The sequence below is a fragment of the Pezoporus occidentalis genome, unplaced genomic scaffold (genome assembly GCF_034315485.1).
Source record: "Pezoporus occidentalis ecotype Australia unplaced genomic scaffold, CSIRO_AGI_Poc_V1 ctg394, whole genome shotgun sequence".
Classification (NCBI taxonomy): domain Eukaryota; kingdom Metazoa; phylum Chordata; class Aves; order Psittaciformes; family Psittacidae; genus Pezoporus; species Pezoporus occidentalis.
The window spans coordinates 146,932-154,510 of NW_026915718.1; the positions used below are offsets into that span (position 1 = coordinate 146,932).

Sequence of the window (7,579 nt, forward strand, 5' to 3'; positions counted from 1 at the left end):
AAATGGATTGTATTCCAGTTTTGCAAAATGATTTTTCTTCTCAATAAATTTCCAGTATTAGGCTGCTATTTGGAATTCCAAAATCTGGGACAGTTTTGTTCTGTTATTTAGTTCGCAGCAATGATGCACTTTGTATTTCTTTTTCCTTCCGAGACTTCCCAACTTCCTTTCTGTGGAAGAGGGTTAAACTGTCGAGCCCATTTAATAGTCTGTCAGGGTGTGACCTGATGTCAACTGATTCTCCTCAGTATCTGGGACAAGTACCAAGAGCTGGGCTAAAAGCGTTGCAGTGTGATAGCTGAGAAAGTCCATATTCCAGCAGGAAAAGGAAAACGGGCGTTCCGAAAGGCAGAGGAAATTCAAGGATGAGATTTGCTGTGGCTTCTGCTTAGGTGTGCATTGCTCTGCACAGCTCCTGCAGTTTGTGCAGCGCTATGGAGCCTGTTCCGGTGTGTTCATGACTTTCTGCTCCTGCTCACAAACCAAGTGTGATGGTTTGTATCAGCTTGTCCGTATTGAGTAGTTAATGGGGTTGCTTTGTGGTGTTAAAACACTTCCTTCAAGAAGAGCAAAGATGAATGATGCCAACTGCACCTCTTCAGCAGGGACTGTAACGACAGGACAAGGGGTGACAGGGGAAGTTCAGGTTAGATCTAAGCAGAAGTTTCTCCAAGCCCTGTCCAACCTGGCCTTGAGCACTTCCAAGACTTGGAGACGTGGCAGAAGAATTAACACCATCCTTAAATAAAGGCAAGCCTTTGCATCTCCTATGGATGCTAGGAGAAAAGTCCTCTTTTGGCTCCACATGTGTCCTCAGTAAGAATTTTACCCTGGCAGCAACAAGGAAATTTGCAGGTTTTCAGCCTCTGACCTAACTCCGACCAAGGACTGAGAACTGCATGAACTTCATGGCTGCTTTCTGACCCAGCAGGATAGTTTCTGCCTGCCTTAACCTGTTCCAGTTTGTTTTAATGCCTGAGCAGTGGTCGTGGCTCACAGGGGCTCCCTCTGATCTCAGCAATAACCAGTGTGTTTTGTGGCCAAGGCCACGTTCTCTGTTGCATGAGCGTGGGGTAAAGATCGGGCTGGGCTGTAGTGGTTTGGGGTGGAGGTTTGGGTTGCTTTTAAATTGGCGTGTATGGCCCCTACATTTTATTGACTTTATTTATTCCTTTCTTGCTCTATTCCTGCCTTTACAGATTGGCATTGGCAAATACCTTCTGATGTAATGTCTTGGAATATTGAGAATGGCTGCCTGTGTCCTGAGTCATGGCCTGCATGTATGTGCAGAGTGGATGTGTTTTGCAAGGCAGGGCATCTCTGTACCGCGCGCTCGGGTACACGAGCATGTAGCCAAAGGAGGCTCCCCAAGAACACAGCTGCTCTGGATGTTTGCTAAACACTTCTGTCACCTTTGTCTCCCTGATCGCTCTGAGTCAGCCTGCAGTGGGTGTGTGTGGTACGTGCGTGCATTGGTAACCTTCATTCTCCATGCTCCCAGGCTCTTTGCTGCGCATCAGAACTTTGTAACGCATGGTTTGGAACTGAGAACTGATGTGGAACTTTCCACCCAAAAGGAAATGCAGCTTTGGGTTGGATTCCTTCTCCTGAAGAGCCTGCCCGGGCCCTGGGCACAGTGTGGAACCAGGCCACAAGGCCCCTGTGGAAGGGCTCTATTAATTATTATCTTCCCCTTGGAGAACTGTGCCCAGGGTCATTCCTGTTTCTTCTAACGGGCCTACACAGCAGCACTAGCATCCCCTCAGTTGTTTTGGATCTTGTTTCTGCACAGAGGAGGAATCTGTAATAGCCCTGATGAGTTGATGGCTTTCCATGGGAATACATGGAATTCCTGAATGAGGTGTCTGGTGTCCCAAAGGGCCACTGAAGCCTTGTGACTTCTGTGGAGCCAGGCTGAGAGAGCTGGGCTGGGTCAGCCTGGAGAAGAGAAGGCTCCTTAAGGGGAGACCTGAGAGCAGCTCCAGTGCCTGAAGGGGCTGCAGGAAAGCTGGAGAGGGGCTTGGGACAAGGGCCTGTAGGGACAGGCCAAGGGGAATGGCTTTAACCTGCCAGAGGGGAGACTGAGCTGAGCTGTGAGGCAGAAGCTCTTCCCTGGGAGGGTGCTGAGGCGCTGGCACAGGGTGCCCAGAGAAGCTGTGGCTGCCCCATCCCTGGCAGTGTTCAAGGCCAGGTTGGACACAGGGGCTTGGAGCAAGCTGCTCCAGTGGAAGGGGTCCCTGCCCGTGGCAGGGGTTGGAGCTGGATGAGCTTTAAGGTCCCTTCACAACCCAAACCAGGCTGGGATTCTGTATATTGACCAGGTAGGGTCTTGCCTTAACAGCTGGTGGGGAAATGCCCCATCCCTTTCAGGGAAGTGGGATTGACTTTTCTGGTACAGCACTGAACCGATCAGTTGTGGACAGATTGGGGTTTGTGTTTGTTTGGGGCTGTTTTGGTGGGTTGGTTGGTTTGTTGGGTTTGGTCTGTTTAATGCAGCAATAACTCATTAGCGAAGCTTCTTGAGTGCCATGGGAAGGTTGTGAAATGAGTGGTTGCTCCATATGAAAGTCATAACAAGGCTTGTTTCTCAGAAATGCATAGCAAGGATTTCTCCCTACATGAGAAGTTGTGTAACGCATGGGAGGAAGGGGGAAGGATGGGCGCGTAGGGAACTGAAATTGCCTTTCTGAACCCCTCTTAATGCCTTTTGGTTCCTAATGAGAGCTGATATGATAGTAGCAAGAAGTGAAGGGATTTAAAGTCAGGAGGAAGCTGCAGCACAGACCTGCAGCAGCCAAACTGCTGGAAGCCCTCATCACCAGTAACCCTGCACAGAAAAGCCAGTGGGGATCGGTCCCTGTTGCTCATTTGACCTGAGCAAAGGTGAGTGTGTTGTGGCCAAGTGCTCTTCCTCTTTACAAGCTCCGGTTGCAGTTTCACCTTTAGCTCTGCCTGCCTGCAGTCTGAGAACAATAACCAAGGGGCAGCTGATAGCGGGACACAACTTTGTCCTCAGCCACTCGTGTGCTGCTGCCGTGCACTGCACGTATGGGAGTTAAAGGCTGTGTGGTGATGTATTCATTCAGATCGGTGGTGTATTCGTTCACGTTGGTGGTGTATTCCTTCAGATTGGTGGTGTAATCGTTCACATTGGTGGTGTATTCATTCAGGTTGGTGGTGTATTCGTTCACATTGGTGGTGTATTCCTTCAGATTGGTGATGTATTCATTCAGATTGGTGGTGTATTCGTTCAGATTGGTGGTGTATTCCTTCAGATTGGTGGTGTAATCGTTCACATTGGTGGTGTATTCCTTCACATTGGTAGTGTATTCCTTCAGATTGGTGGTGTATTCATTCAGATTGGTGGTGTAATTGTTCAGATTGGTGGTGTATTCCTTCAGATTGGTGGTGTAATCGTTCACATTGGTGGTGTATTCGTTCACATTGGTGGTGTATTCGTTCACATTGGTGGTGTATTCGTTCACATTGGTGGTGTAATCGTTCACATTGGTGGTGTAATCGTTCACATTGGTGGTGTAATCGTTCACATTGGTGGTGTAATCGTTCACATTGGTGGTGTATTCCTTCAGATTGGTGGTGTAATCGTTCACATTGGTGGTGTATTCCTTCAGATCGGTGCTGTATCCGTTCAGATCGGTGCTGTATTCGTTCAGATCGGTGCTGTATCCGTTCAGATCGGTGCTGTATTCGTTCAGATCGGTGCTGTATTCGTTCAGATCGGTGCTGTATTCGTTCAGATCGGTGCTGTATTCGTTCAGATCGGTGCTGTATTCGTTCAGATCGGTGCTGTATTCGTTCAGATCGGTGCTGCATTTGCAGCTGCACGGTACCCCTGCAGCCATGCACCGAGCTGAGAGCTTGCAGCACATTACAGAACCGTTTCCAGTTTTGCTTTCCCACCAGGACTCCAGCCTATTCGAGTTACTTCTTCCCCAGGAACTCAGTGCAGGCACTGAAGTGAAGGGGTGTTTGTGTCCTCGCCCTATAAAATCCTGGTGTGCTTTCATCCGGACCTCGCAGGCTGCGAGAATCGCTTCACACCTTTAGCAGGAAGCCAGCTTTCTCAATCAGCTTTGAGTCAGACTGGGAGGAAGGGTTGTAAAGAGACCTTTGCTGCTTGAGGGCTCGCGGTGGTGGTCACTTGAGCAGCCAGGCTGAGTAAATGTAGTGTGTGGCTGTCAGGCGAGTCAATAACCCTGTTGTGCAGATGTGGAACCTGCCTGCCACGATGCCAGTGAGTGACAGTGGGCACCAGTGCTCTGCTATTTCTGACCCAGACAACTGTCCCCAGCCCAGGATCACCATTTCCCCTTTCGGTTCTTAGCTCTTCTGCATCATTTCCTCTCTAAGGTTTTTCAGGCATGGATGGTGGCTGTAATCATAAAGGAGATCACAATCGGTTGCCTCTTTGTGGTTGCATTTTGCTTACCTACGGGCAAAAAGCTGGGGACACAATAAAATAACAACGGGGAAGTCTTGCTCAGCTCACAGTGTGTTTGTGATCGCTTGAGCAAAGCAGGGAACAGGACATAGAGTTTCAGCTGGAGAGGCCTCGGATAATGATCCATAAAATTAGTTCAGACTGAAAAATGATTCCTTCCAAGCAGCCCAAGCATGAAGGTATCAGCTTTCTGCTAAGCCTTAGGTCCCAGTCCAAAGGTCTTGAACGGGACCTAGGCTTTCTTAACTGTGCTCTGATTCTTAGGCAGCTCCCGTGATCCCAGCAGGATCCCTGCACCTCCCTTCCACAGCGCAGCTCCTGCAGGGTGCTGCAAGGAAATGCATCCTATGTGGCCAGCGAGCTTGGATTTGCCTTTAGCTGCCCACTGGCCCAGATCCCAGGGGCAGAAGGAGAGCACCAAGGAGGCACGTTCCCTAACTGTCCATTCCGTGCGGTAATGGAAAATGATTCATCAGCCATCACCAAGGAAACAGGGAGCAGGTCAGAATATGCTGCTTTACCTGGACTCAGGGTTTGGGTTCTTACAGAAACCGTGTCTTTAGAGTTCTTAATTCATAGGAAAATTCCTGCTTGGCCTGAAAAGTTGGCTGGGGTTCTGTGGGTACTGAAGCTACTACCAGAAAACAACTGGATTTTACTATGCAGTGACTCATGGATTGTAATTAACTCGGTTTAGATGTGTTTTCGCTGCTGACAGTAATCCAGCTATGCCTGCTCTGCCCAAAACTGATGGTAGATTGACACAGAAGAGAAATCCAGTTTAGTTTAAACCAGTGTAACCCGTGGTACCTTGTGGTGCTGCCGGAGCTCTTGGCTTTCCCATCCCGCAGAGAAATCGTTCCCCAGGCAGCTGCAGTTTAATCTGTGTCCTTTCTGTTGAGGAGAGCCCTGCGGAGGAGCCGCGGGAGGAGGATGAGCCAGGAGATGGCAGTGGAGCTGATCGCTGCCTGCTTCTCCAGGCAGCAAATGAAGCGGATGAAGGAAGGCAGCTTCTGCTCTGCCAGTATCCAGACTGGGATCCGAAGTAACTCACTGAAGTGGGAAACATCTCCAACGTGCAGCTTGTTCCTAACTCCTTGCTAATGCCCTGGTCCCTCAGGCGATCACGTTGCTGAAGTGCTTCCCTAATGAGAGCCGCTGAGCACTGTGTCCGTGTTGCAGTGACTCCTCATGGCTCTTGCCAGCTCAATTGTCTGAGCTCCTTTAGGAATTGCACTGAGGCAGAGCCCAGAGTTTTGTCCTCGAGTGTTTTCTAAACGCACTCAGCACCTGGGGGCTGCGATGAGACGTTTGTCACTCCGGTCAGCCTCTTCAGAACCCGTTGTGCTGATCAGTGTCAGTTATGTTGGGTGACTGGCAGGGAGTCGGAGGCTTTTTAGGCTTGGGTTATGACAAAGCAGGCTGAGATTGGACTTGCTTCCATGGGTGAGAATAGGATTTCCAGCAGGATGAGGGCAGCGTGCTCTAGGAGAGCTGCAGGTACTGAGAGCATCACCTTGCTCTGCTCACCAGCACGGTGGTGAGAGCGTGGCCAACGTGTCCTGTGTGGAGATGATCAGTGTTACCTGGGCATCTCCTGTGCCAGCTCAGCAGAAGCTCATCCCATCGAATGAAAAGCCCAGTCTTGCTGCCTACATTTCCTGTTTTCTCCATGTTATATAGAACTGAACATATAAAATACAGTGGCTGCTGATGGGCAGTGAGCTAACCACTGCTCTGGTGAGTCCTTATTGGGGACTTTCAATGCTAAATACAAAACCAAAGCCCATGTCAACAGGAGGAACGCAGGGAGGTTCCATGAAGTGAATGGAGCTCGCTGTTGTCTTGCTTGTTAGTTCTTTAAGGTTTTCCTGATATTGACCATATAAATATTATTCAACCACCAAACCTCTGTTGCTATAAAAGACACTTTATTAGAGAACACTGTTGAGACAGCAGGAAGTGACTGGCTGCAATTGATGGTTCCTTTATCCATGTGCCTTGGAGACTGAGCCATAGGGATAGTAAAGGAAAGCTTTGGTTTTACACGGAGCTCATGGGCACAAGGGGGTCTGGCACAGATTCCATGGGTAAGCCATAACCCAGCTTGCTCTGTGCGCTGCAGGATGGAGGTGAAGCAGGGGAGGGATAGGCCACAGGACGTGGATGCTGCGGGCTTCAGCGCTGGTTGATGGGTGCTGATGCAACCTCGGGGGTGAGAAAGCGGGACCCGCTCCAAGGGAAACGTGCAGCGGGCGAGGGCCGCCTGCCTGTCCCGGGGCTGCAGGGAGCCGGCTCAGCCCATGCAGCAGGCGCTGTCCTCACTTGCTCTCCACGGTTCTTAACAGTGGAAAATCACTGGGATACGAGGATCGCTCCCTGCCAGGCTCCTCCGTCTGCCATGGGTCGGGAACGATCTTTGCCCCACTGCCCCTCAGGGGGAAGGAGATGGGAGGCAGCAGAGAAGTTGCCCTTTTGAGGGCCGCGTACCCACTGCTGCGGTTTGAACACGGCTGCTGGGTTAACAGGGGCTGGTCTAGCTCCAGAGGTGGGGAACACGTAAGGAGGGCAATCATAGCCCACACTGCCGGGGAAGCGGGGTGCGCTCTGCCTCAACCCCCCCGAATGCCTCCGGCTCCATGAGGGATAAACCAGTTCCCTGGTAGCCGGGTTGGTGCTGGGGGAGGCTGCCGCTGTTGGCACATAGCGGAGGGCGTCCTTCAGCAGCAGGGCGAGGCTGAAGGTCTCAGAATAGCAGCGGTTTGGCCGCAGCAGCGCTCGGGGCTCTGACCGGTGCCAGCCGGGGGGCATGGAGAGCTTCGGGGGTTACCGCTTGGGCGCGACGTGGCGGCCCCCGGAGCAGCGCCGGGCACAAAACCGCGGCCTTTTTGCAGAGCTTTGCCCTTTTATTTGCGTCCTTCTATTCTCGACCGGCCCTAATTAAAGGCAGGGCAAAACCCAGCCTCGGACGGGCGCGTCCCCTCCCTGCCGCCGGGCTCGGAACAAGCGCGGCTCTGTGCGGTTACCGGCGCTGTGCGGGCTCCTGCGAAGCCCCCGGTGCCGCGGCACCGCCGCGCTGCAGCCCAGGGCAGGACGTGGGGTGCGGGCGCGCCCGTG

The 7,579-nt window shown here is 51.7% G+C and overlaps 1 long non-coding RNA gene across 1 annotated transcript; it reads left to right on the forward strand.

The window, feature by feature from the left end:
• Positions 1-2,290: 2,290 nt before the first annotated feature.
• On the forward strand, positions 2,291-6,310 carry LOC134170922 (uncharacterized). Its single transcript, XR_009967412.1, has 2 exons — positions 2,291-2,883; positions 4,727-6,310. It is a non-coding gene; the product is annotated as an uncharacterized LOC134170922 (long non-coding RNA).
• The last annotated feature ends 1,269 nt before the right edge of the window (positions 6,311-7,579 follow it).